General features: G+C 39.9%; 1 pseudogene; it reads left to right on the forward strand.

Moving 5' to 3' along the window:
* Positions 1-1,837: 1,837 nt before the first annotated feature.
* Positions 1,838-12,184, forward strand: LOC119648514 (annotated as a pseudogene).
* The last annotated feature ends 275 nt before the right edge of the window (positions 12,185-12,459 follow it).

The raw sequence follows: 12,459 nt of genomic DNA on the forward strand, positions 1-12,459 counted from the left end.
TCCATGTTTATCCTTGAATATCCTTCACAACACTGATCCTTCAAGGATAATTTACCATGCATTTTATAGTTAGGACTCTGACCTTTCCATTGGGATATCACATGTTGTACCTGCTGTTTTGGTTTGTCTGCTAATTGCTTTTTAATTGTCACATTAATATTTGTGCGAAAACTTTGTGGACAACCTGATACAACCAACATCGCGTAGACCTACTCTTATGGCTAACCCGTATGGAATCCATCTAAGTCCGAAAATTGGTAGAAATGAACCTTCTTAAATGCACGGCCTCTTTGGCGACAACAAACAGTAAAGCTGATAGCTCTTGGTAAAATACTCGTTGAAGGACCTATCAACTATTTAGCTCAGGAGCACCAGCGTTTCCTATGCCTCACCCAAAATCTAAGACTATTCTCTTTGGCTAATTACTCCGAAAACATAACCCTTCCTTGTTAACCAAGCAAAGCAGCCACTATACAAACCTTATCCAACCACAGTTCATTTGCTTAACCTCCCTGGGAAGCCCTTTGAAATATCCAAATGTCAAAACAAAAGTCTGAGGTTCCATACATCTAAGACTGTTGTGTTTATTATTTTAAAACCGGACGGACCAGACGGACAGACAGACAGACAGACAGACAGACGGTAAACCGATTTTAATAAGGTTTTGTGTTTACACAAAACCTTAAAAAGGTTTTAAAGGCCTGAGGTAGCGTAAAATTCTTTCGTTTTATTTTTACGGTCATTAAAACCATGCCTCTCGCCCGAGCAAGTTATTGTCAAGATAAAGTAAATCTGCCACTGCACGGTGCAATTCAGTTGAAATGCAACAAGACTTATGACTTGAAGTGTGCCCAATGAAATTCAAACAAGTCGGGAAACCGGAAGCTGGACGCTTCAGGTACGAAAGGTTTTGTGTATTTCTTAATACGTAGCACGTAATATATCCATATATTATGTGAGAGTATCCACTTTCGGGTGATAGTGACATTCATAGTCTTCAATTTTCAAAGAAGCAACAAATTTGACGTATTATAACTTTGTTAGTAATAGCGCGATTTCCACCAAACTTGGTAAGATCATGGTCTATATTATTGCCTATATCACTGCAAAATTTCATGGTACTAGGATGAACTTAAGGGGGGTTTCTAACCAATTACAAAAAATTATAGTAATATACCATTATTAACTTTATTTAAACAGATATCGGCATGGAAGGTATTTCGGAGCCTAGGCACCATATAGTGGCAGCCTCCTGATTTTTTTCAGATTTTTCGGTTTGGTAGTTTCTGAGAATGGCCCCCTTAAAGAAGTAATCACTTTCAACCCCCGGCGCTCCCCACCCTTCCAACGAATGTCAAAACTAAGATCAGCTTTGAAAAGTACTAATCGAGACCTTTAATTTGATACCCCACATGACTATATTTGATGAAAAAAAATTTTACACCCCCCTTTTGCATGTATGGGGACCCCCCCTTAAATTCGACGAAAAAGGATGTAATTCACTGTATGTGTGAGCGTTCACAGTTCCCACCTTTCTACCAAATTTGGTGTCAATCTCTGTAACCGTCTCCGAGAAAAATGCGTGTGACGGACAGACAGACAGACAGACAGACAGACAGTAAACCGATTTTAATAAGGTTTTGTGTTTACACAAAACCTTAAAAAGAGGTTAGATGGTAGTCATTGTGTTAAAGGGAATACTACATTTAGGGAAGCCCGCCTATCTGCGATGATTTGCTTATAAGAAGTACTTCCCTTTTGCCACCATTTAATCTAGGTTTTGCCCGAATGTCATATCCAAAGATTTTGAGTAGGCATGCATTCTAGAGCTCTCGGCATGGCATCGGCTTCCAAAAGCGAAATACGTAAATAAAAAGTGCTAGTTGGTCCCTTGTTTTAATAACGTATTATCAATAACACAATTCCAGGCTGGCCGCACAAGCTGGTATCCCTCTTATTTGTAGTTCACAGTCAACGTTTGCGCCCCAATGCACGCTCCTACTTGCTACAATTAATAAATCACAAAGTACGTTACCTATTAAGTAGTAAACGTATATATAATAATACTAATCGTTGGCTCAACAATCCAATTGGGTCAGGGCCTTGAAGTCCGTTAGAGCACTTTATTTAAGTCCGGAACGGTACACTACACGATTACAATATCCTGTAGGAGGCAATGTGGACAGCATTGCGCTCGTCCGAAATTATTACACTGATTTGACTCAGGTACTCCTTCACAGCTGAGTCGACTGGTATCCGATGTCGAATTACGTTACAAATTCCACTGCCACCACTGAAATTTGAACCGCGATCTTCAGTACGACAGCCTTGTACTCTAACCACTCAGCTATCCAAACACAAGATATACAACTATGCTTTAAATATTATTATTTATTGTTTGCATTTCACTTTTCATAAATAACCTGAAATATTTTCATGTTTTCCTTTCAGGTGGGGATCTACGTGGTAATGTTCCTTGAGATTCTCCAAACGTTGATTAAAGTATTGTTGGTTTTCTCTATTTTAATAATTGCGTTTGGATTAGCATTCTTCATACTTCTCTCGAAGGTAAGACAGGAATTTAGTTCAGTGTGATTCGGCAACTTGTAAACCAAATTTGCCAAATTTTCAGATTGCCAGCGATCAAGCAAATCATCTATCTTTCTCAAATATACCAATGTCGCTGATGAGAACATTCTCAATGATGTTAGGTGAATTGGATTTTGTCGGCACTTATGTTAATCCTTTCTACAATAACCAGCTGAAGCTAGCGATTCCATCTTTCGTTATTCTGAGTAAGTACAAAGACAAATTTTATTTTCCTTTAGGCTTTTCCTCATCCCGGTAGCGGGGTCTTCTCGTAAGTATTGAAGAATCCAAATTCCAATAGAAGAAGGATGAGCGGAAAGTTTCAAACATAAATAGTTTTCTAGTCTTCATATATATCGGAAAGATTGCCCTCAATCTCAGTCCAAAGGTCAGGTCACAGTGTTGTCTTTTTTAATAAAGATTTTGTACCTTTTGAAGTTCATCAGTACCTTAGTACTTCTGGTCGTTTTTCAGTACTTTTTTAGTACCCATTAGTACTTTCCAGAGCTTTTCAACATAAACCGAAGCGAAGTTAATATTGTGCTGCTCCTATACAATAACACAAGAAGAACACTAGCGCAGAGTAACCCTGGTGGACTCCGCTCTGGACCTCAAATTCCGAGGATTTTACCTCCATTCAGCACATGACATTTGGTGACACCTCTTCAGTTGCTCGTTTTCGTGGAGTCGGCCGTGAATGTCCTTCACAGGACCATCACAAGATTTGCGACCACATGCAAGCTCTTTCGGTCGAAGTTGAATTTGGAGGTGGCAGTTCTCTATCATTGCGAAAGTGAACGTAAGCAACCATCAGAAGGTGATCCCTTTGTCTGCACCTCACTTGGTACCCCAAACCATGAGGCAACTCCGAAATCTACTGCAAATCGTAAAGTTGTCAATCTGGTTGCTCGTACCGTACCAGTTGGAATCTAATTGACTTTATGGTAAGTTCTACGCCCGAACAATGTGCCATCAATTACTAGGCGATGGAAGCTGTAGAAATCCACAAACCTTCCACCATCACCGTTGCGGTCGCCAAGACCGTGCTTGTCCATCATATGTCTAAGCAAGGTGATATCAGAGCCCCGTTCGGAGAAAGCTTCCTTCTCCACTATATCGGAAGTCTTCGTTGATGCATAACACTGTACAATTTTGATGCTCCTTAACCTGGACCAGCTTCCAGGTTACAAGAACGTACCTTATGGTAGTCATCAGAAACAATCCCACACCGACAAAATACATTGCCGCAAGCGGGAGAGGAGCACTCTCTAGAGTCCCACCATTTTACATCGCTTAAACCCAGAACGTCCAGCTTATATGGTTCAAGTTCTCGCTCGAATTGGAGAAAGTGAGCATTCTTGGGACCTGTGATACCGTTGCCGTCCCTATCCGACCCCGAAAACGTTCGAGAGGTCCGGTCCCAGGATGAACCCCTATACTAAGCCTCTCTACCTAATTCAGAGAGTTTCACTGGCTGCTTCACTTTTGATCCACTGTGTTCAGACTTCACCCTTAACCTTAGAGCGACAGAGATTTCAACAAACGTCTAGCCCTCCGTCGGTTTAATGAACAGGACCAGCGGTCTAGTCACCTTTCGTTTCTTCGCAATTTGTTGTTCCGCCATTCGTATCTACCTGCAACGTATGAATGATACTCTGGTATACAAAAAGTATTCGAAAGTATTATAAAACGGATGGACAAAGGCCAGTAGAAAAACTCCGAAAGCTCCATTCAGAGTCAGTCGACAAAGACAATGCATCATTACCGAGATTTAGGAATGGTGGACGTAATCGAAAGATTCAGAATTTTGCGAGAGTAGCATCATGAATATCAAGGCCAGTGTTCCGTAGCTACTCTTCAATAAAGATGAAAAGATCAAACTAGCTACATCCAAGGTGGTCTGATGTTACCCTTTCAATCATGTCGCATTTTGCGAATGGAATTCACTGAATACTGATTTTGATGACTGCTAGACAGTGTTACGGAGTGGATCTGTAGAATCAGTCAATGGTTATATGAATTTGCTACATTTTGTGCAATGACAAATCATAAAATGCTATGTCGGTATCTTTCCGTTTTAACCTAATATTGTGGCATCATATTCGAAATCCCAAATCCCCAAAATCAAAATCTATCCACATTTTTCATTATATGAGATTAGTTCAAATTTCCTAAGAATAGGATCAGTTATTTTGGAATAAATTGCGTAAGACAATCAGGCAGACTACAAATCTGTATCAAATGGTATAGTTAAAAAGGACTATAAATCTTTATCAAATGGAATAGTTTTGGACTTTACTTTGCTTTATAAGCAAAAAGGCACTTCCTACAGAAAACTGGAACCTTTCCTGCATTGTCTTCCGAATACTACTAATCGCTTTTGTTTTTCGTGTGCCATCAAAAACCCAATTACTTAACAATCAACGACCGTTGAAATACTCTTCTTCGCATAAAGGTGAAATTGTACAGAACTCCCAAGACTTATAATTATCAAGGAGTAACTAAATTCTGGGAAATAATAAAGTTATATAAATATCTTTGGGTATCTGATAATATTGTTTTGCAGGACATCTTTTAATTACTGTGTTGTATAGCTGCTCTTAATTACAGGTCTCTTTATGATTCTGATGCCCATTCTCCTGATGAACCTGCTCATCGGTTTGGCTGTAGGCGATATTGAGTCAGTTCGGAGAAATGCTCAATTGAAGCGATTAGCTATGCAGGTAAAAGCAATATAATTCGATTTACGTGGTAATCCACATTTAAGTATATTTTTCTAATTTCAGGTAGTTCTACACACTGAACTGGAACGAAAACTGCCTCAAATGTGGCTTGAGAAAGTTGACAAAATGGAGTTAATCGAGTATCCCAACCATACCAAGTGTAAATTGGGATTTTTAGATTCGGTTCTTCGTAAATGGTTTTATAATCCCTTCAGTGAAGATAGTAAGGAATCACTTATTATTCTATTCTTATGAACACCTTTTCCTTCTCTATGTTATTTCAATACTTAGGGAAATTTTCATCTAGGTTAATCACGTTGACATTCATACTGCATAATTAATAAATTTAAAGCCAGAAACTCTTATAGATAAATAATTCTCCTCATTGTTAAGGTTTTGTGTCAAACAAAGCCTTCTTAGAATCGGGTCGATATCTGTCTTTCTGTCTGTCACACCAGATTTATTCGGAAATGGCTAGTCCGAAACCACCCTTAAGTTCATGCTAGAGTACAGAAGGCAGTGGTATGAGGGATAACATAAGGCATAACTCTGGGAAGTTTGAAGGAAATCCAACTATTATTAACAAAGTAATAGAAGGTAAAACTTTTATATTTTATGTGAATTGCATACATTCTAAAACGTGCATGACGTCATCATATCAATTCGTCAATACCACAACAGGGTGAGGTCACACGAATGGAAGGTCGCAGGGAAACATTTCGTTTTATATGATCAATTTATATACATGCATATATAAGTATAATCTTGTGTAATAGGCAATGTTCGTTTGTTTACGGTATATGTACGTGCATCTTGTAGTTTGCCACCCAAAATCACGCTACAAGATCTGACTGACTGGTTAAAATTCCAAAAAGTAAGAACGGCCACTAAAGGGATATTTGCATGCTTCTTACTGTCGAAGGTGTTCGCTAAAATCATCTTGAAAAGCATCAAGGACCAACTCGAAGGATTGATCGACATAGAACAGATTGGTCTCCGCTCTGAATCTCCCTGTACCGGCCATATTAACGCCCTTCGAATCTTTGTAAAATAGTGTTTAGAGTTCAGTCCAAGTCACCACCTCACCGCTGCTTTTCATCAGTTTCGAGCGGCAGCAAAAACTATATCTTGAATATTGTATGCAGAGAAGAGAAAGAGAAGAGAATCTAATAGCTAATATCAGAGCGATATATAATAATAATGATAATCGTTGGCATAACAATCCATATTGGGTCATGGCCTGGGCTGGATGAGATGAAGGAGTTCAATGGACTATGTTATCTTTCCTGAAACACATAGACTACACTGATGAGCTCTCTCACAGAATGTTGGACTCCCGCAAACGGTACGCCGTCGGACTAGTAACTAAACACCTCGCCATCGTCAGAGAGCTAGCTGGAAACGTTTGTCGCATTGCCTGTGTTTAAACAAAGATCTTGACGAATCTCATCCCACCTTCCATAAAAAAAATGTGATAGGCGTCGTCCACAACTGCATTGCAAAACACACAATCAGCAGATCGTGCTGAAAACCTCCCTGCCCACTTAGGAGCTATGTAGGTAAAGAAATAGTTAGTCCCACCATGGTTTCGGGTCAACCACACATCTAAGTTGCCAATGAGCTGCGTAGTCCATCTGCCTCTTACCTCATTTTGACAAGGAAGAAAGAAGGGCAACGAGAATCACTCCCGCAATCGCTAGTCACCGCAAACCTCACGATATACCTCGTTACCAAGAGCATCAGCCCATACCTCTGCGCCATAGAGCAAAACAGACTGCGTTGTATTCATCAGAAGATGACGTCTGCGTTGGTTAGCTCAAGGCCAAAAATCCAGCTGCAACCTTGTCTGCTGCTACTTTGTTTGCTCGAAAAAGCTCATCTTTTAGTCGAGGGTCAGTCCAAAACCGTTGGTTTTGACTGGATTATCGACTCCCCGATCGATATGAGACACAGGGTTACGATTTTCTTTTCAGTCAGGATGAGTACTTCATTCTTTTCAGTGCAAGATTGAAACCATGACCATCCTTCTCCCATCCTCTAGCGCCTCATAGAGCAGAGTGCGTTTTCTCAGATAATTCCTCGATATGCGTAAAAGGTAGCTCGAGACGTGGAAAGTATTGCCTAGTATGCCCAGAATATCTTCCTATCGTACGGAATTATATTTCTGATCTGAAGCGTTTCTGATCTGAAGCGTTACGAGGAGCACCCCCCGTCGAGCTCAGCAATTGTGTACTTCCGCTCCATGAACCGCATCCACGACTCACGTGTCAACATTCACTGTGGATCACCCTACTCCAAAAGCGGAATGCCGCCAGAGTATTCTAACACAAAACAATAACTAGTGGAGAACTGGACGACTGCAATAAATTCACATGAAAAGCACAACCTTGATCTACTATAACTTCTTTATCTACATTACGATTCTCGCGAAACTGATAAGTTTCATGAATTTCTACAAAATTATGCTTTTATTTCGACAGGATTTTTCCACTGTGTTCCCAAAATATAGTAATACATGTACTAATTACTTAAGCAGACGGATGAGGCGGATGAGATATAGGCGCATTACCGCAAATTGTTTGAAATTTTGTGGATAAGTGGTTTCTGAGCATGAATCCTGCCTTATTTTAAGGCTGCGTATTTTAACCGCTCACTTACCAACACAGCAACTAGGACCTTCTGCAGGCCCAAGGCCACATTCGAAGAAAACAATTTCACCTCCTCCTCTTAATTTCTATGAGAACCCTTTCAACTCTACACTAAATTATGCCATTCACAGTATGCGTAGAATTTCACAGTTTACTTAAGTTCATAAATATTGTGCCAATACGTTTTGGCGTCTATAACTTTATTAATAATAGTACGAAGAAAATATTGGCTTTATTCGAGCAGATTTCGGGAAAGAGATATTTTCAGGGCCTGAACGTCGTGTAGGAATGTCATTGTGATTTTTTTTTTCAAATTTGTTGTTTCTGCAATTTCTGAGAATGGCTTCCGTCTTTAAGTTTATACTTTTTCACGCTCAATTCTCCTAACTCGCAACCTCCATTAAACTTAAAATCAGCTTTATAATGGGCTAATCAATTGCTTTGATACCTAACAAGGCTATATTTTGCAAAAAAAATACGCTTCCAATACGATGGTGTACACGTGCATGCCACTGGCTTATAATTTTGTTCAAAAATATAACTATTTATTAGTACGAGCGGATGAAAAAATTAAAATTAATAATAATAATAATCGTTGGCGCAACAATCCATATTGGATCAGGGCCTTGAAGTGTGTTGGAGCACTTTATTCAAGACCGTATTGGTACACTGCAGTACACTGGGGGAGGCAATTTGGTCAGCATTGCGTTCGCCCGAGATTATTACCCTGATTTGGCTCAGATACTCATTTATAGCTGAGTCGACTAGTATCCGACGTCAAATCACGATATAAATACCACTGCCACCAGTGAGATTTGAACCGCCACCTCCGTACGACAACCTTATTCTCTAACTACTCACCTATCCGGACACAAATTAATATTAATTCGAATATATGTGAGCGTTCTTCAAATTGTCCAAAAATTAGTTAAAATTAATTTGTCATTTTTTTCACGGCCAGCAATTGGAGCTTTTTACACCGGCCTCGTGGCTGTCCGGTCTTCTTCCCGGCGCTCCACCACAGCACTTCATCCCCCAGCTAAAACCGCTCACGCTTACTTCCAGTGCCGTCTGCCTGCTGGAAGAAAGCCTGTCTTAAGAAATCCGCCTTGAGCTTACCACCGACGCACAGTAGGTCGAATAATCAATCTAGGTGGGAAAAGTCAAAGTCAAAAAAACCTAAAAATTTTTAGGAGTCCAGCAGAGGCCGTTATTTTGATAAGCCAAATAAGTAAAACAAACAAGTAACAAGTAGACGGAGACAGTTATGCAAATATCGAATTCAATAATTTGGTATTAGGTGAATTGTTATCGACCGTGAAAACGGCGAGTTTTTTAATTCATTCATTCAGTTTCGCATCACCTAACCACTTCAATTGTTTTTCAAAACTGGAAGATAAGTGTATATTTAGGGGGTCATCCCGGTGTCGGATCCGCGGAATCGAATCTTTTTTGGCATCAATTGTATCTAGATATAATTTAGTATATATGAGTGTCCGGATAGCTCAGTGGTTAGAGCACTGGGTTGTCATACGGAAGGCCGCGGTTCAAATCTCGCTGGTGGCAGTGGGATTTGTATCGTGACTTGACGTCGGATACCAGTCGACTCAGCTGTGAATGAGTACCTGAGTCAAATCAGGGTAATAATCTCGGGCGAGCGCAATGCTGACCACATTGCCTCCTACAGTGTTCTGTAGTGTACCGTTACGGTCTTGAATGAAGTGCTCTAACACACTTCAAGGCCCTGATCCAATATGGATTGTTGCGCCAACGATTATTATTATATATGAGCAAACCGATTTTTTGATATTCAGAGTCGTTCGGAAATTATAGTGTTAAACACATGATAAGTCACATGCCAGATTTATGTCGATCGTCGTAATAAAGCTGGTATTTATCGATCCAAATGACGTTCGAATGACTTCGCTAAAAGACCAAGAATTGAAGCCAATGCTGTACATGTGCAGCCTGCAGCACCATGTCTGGATCGGGAGTAATGAAATGGCCTAGAAATTTCACCTGCTTGAGAAATTTGCACTTTTCAACGTTGGTAATTAGGCCATTGCCATGAGGCGTTGAAAATCGAACTCGAGAAGTGCCAAATGCTTGAACTCGGTGGAATATGATCTAAGTAAAAGAAACGGACGTCCAAGCTTCGTAGTAGAGTTCCCGCCACACTGTACCAACCAATAGTCATTTGTATGAAATCGAAGAGTGCGAAGGTGAACAAATTGGTGTCTTGAGAATATCTTCGAGAGCTTAAAGGATTTCGTGCTGACCATCAGGACCCATGCTGCATATCCACCAGCAGCCCTTAGTGACATAAGAAGTCTGCCCCTAATATGGGGACACTGACCACTCATCAGCTAAATGAAGCACCGCGAAAAAGTCCTACGCAAGCCAAACACTCACGTCTGCCCGTAGCCGTGAATTGTGATGGGCGTGAAGTTTGCAGCGCTAATTTCAGTTGCAATGGAAATGCTTGTTGGCTCTGCGAACAGAGAGGGCCGACACTTCTGCGCCCGCCGGCTATTAGATAATCGCTGCTAAGGTGGTCGTACACTGTAAGGCGTCATGTTGCTGCGGTTCGGGTAGATGCCGCTACGCTCCCACAGTGAACCCAATCTTTTGGATTCGCGAGAAAAGTCCATGGGCTGATACATTTTATGGTCTGATCTGCAGAGCCACGATGGTACCATACACGCTAGAGTTTCGATATGGACCGCAGCGCGGATACCCGAACGCTCATTTCTCAAGGCGGACGTCAAACATGTTCGCAACCACTCTCTCTCAGAGCGTTTATCGCTGCCGTCAGTGTGATCCCACTTGCTTTCTCAATTTTGCCATGTCGATGGTCTCGCGGACACCTCCCGACCACGGGGTGCGCAAGTTTTATAATAATTAAAACACTTTGTAAATATACAGAATTTATTTCGTTACTAAATCGACTATAAAGGGTATCGACTATAAGACTAAGACTAACTAACTATGCACCATACACAATCTTTTATAATTGATGCAGTATATTATTATCAATACACAGTACATTTCTCATATCTTATCTATAAGTAATGTGTTTGTTTTCCCAAATCTTATAGGACCTAAGGTCAAAATATCTTTGAGATATTACACTTTGTGTATTTTTTTTCAAATTTAAAAGTCATTAAAGTCTAAGGAGAAACGGAACGTTGCGCTGACTTAAAACGAATTGAACGGGATACGCTCGATTTCGAACAAACAGAAAACTTAATAAAATTACAATGAACATTTCAGATGAAAAATTAAAAAAAAACAATCAAAAACACTGGTTTAGGGACAACGATCAATTCCAACGACATTGGGATTGTCAACTGGGTTTAGTTTTTCAATTTCTCGCGAGTTGTGGGAAGAACATCTGAACGTGTGAACTAAATAACTTGACAAAAATACTTGGAACAATACAAAATCGTCTCCTTCGTCGAAAATGTTGGCTCCCTTCGCAACAGCTCTTCTTCGAGTAGCTCCTTCTTCTTTGGCAATGCGTTTTTCTTTTTTATTTTTTAATCTTCTTCCTCACGCTCCAATTTGTCGAGTTCAGATACGATGTAGGAAGCATTAGTCGATCGGTACGTGGGATGATGACATGCTTGATGACAGGGAACATGACACCAGCATCGTTGTCCTTGTTTGTGTGAATCGAGGTCAGCGATGTTAAGTTCTCTTAACATACAAACTTACACGTAAATGGATATTTTCACAAAAAGATATGGATTATTTTGTTAACAACTCATTATCAACTTTTCTGATATAAAAAAAACAATTGGCTTATAATTCTCTTAAAAATTAAAAACTATTCAAATTAAATTATAACTGCATAAACTAAACCAGGTTCGTCAATTCAAGGTGCAATGGATATGGCTCTCGATACAAACGACGATTTCATAGACACAGAAATAGCAAAGCAGAAACGAAAACTTAAGGAAATCAGTAGAGTTTTGGAACAAACAGCATCAACTTCTGCGTTTAATTGTTCAAAAAATGGAAATAAAAACGGAAGCAGACGATGTCGACGAGGCGTATCCCCTTCAGAGCTACGTCCTTTAAGCGCTTACAGCACGGGCACATCCAGATGGACCTCCCCGCGAATCCGCAAGAAACTGGCAGCTGCACTGAGCTTCAATAAAAGCATGGGTTAATCAAAATATTGATGTTAATGTTAATTCAATGTTTACATGTGTTTATAAATGTCTTGAAAAATTATTTTACAAATTATTGATTCATGTATTTTTCTGTCACCAAGAACGTCAGCTACATAAAACGTTGATTTCAGGAAATAATTTACCAGAACAATAAATGTTATGTTTTCATTGTTTGTTTTAAATAAAATGATTCATATGACACCTCTACCTAAAAGATTTTCTTTGCTTTTAACGACTACTAGATTTACTTCCTAAACATGAATTTACAAAGTAGACATAAGCGTGCAGCCAAGCTACACAAAACAGAGATGAGAGCGATAA

This window comes from Hermetia illucens, chromosome 2 (genome assembly GCF_905115235.1).
Source record: "Hermetia illucens chromosome 2, iHerIll2.2.curated.20191125, whole genome shotgun sequence".
Classification (NCBI taxonomy): Eukaryota; Metazoa; Arthropoda; class Insecta; order Diptera; family Stratiomyidae; genus Hermetia; species Hermetia illucens.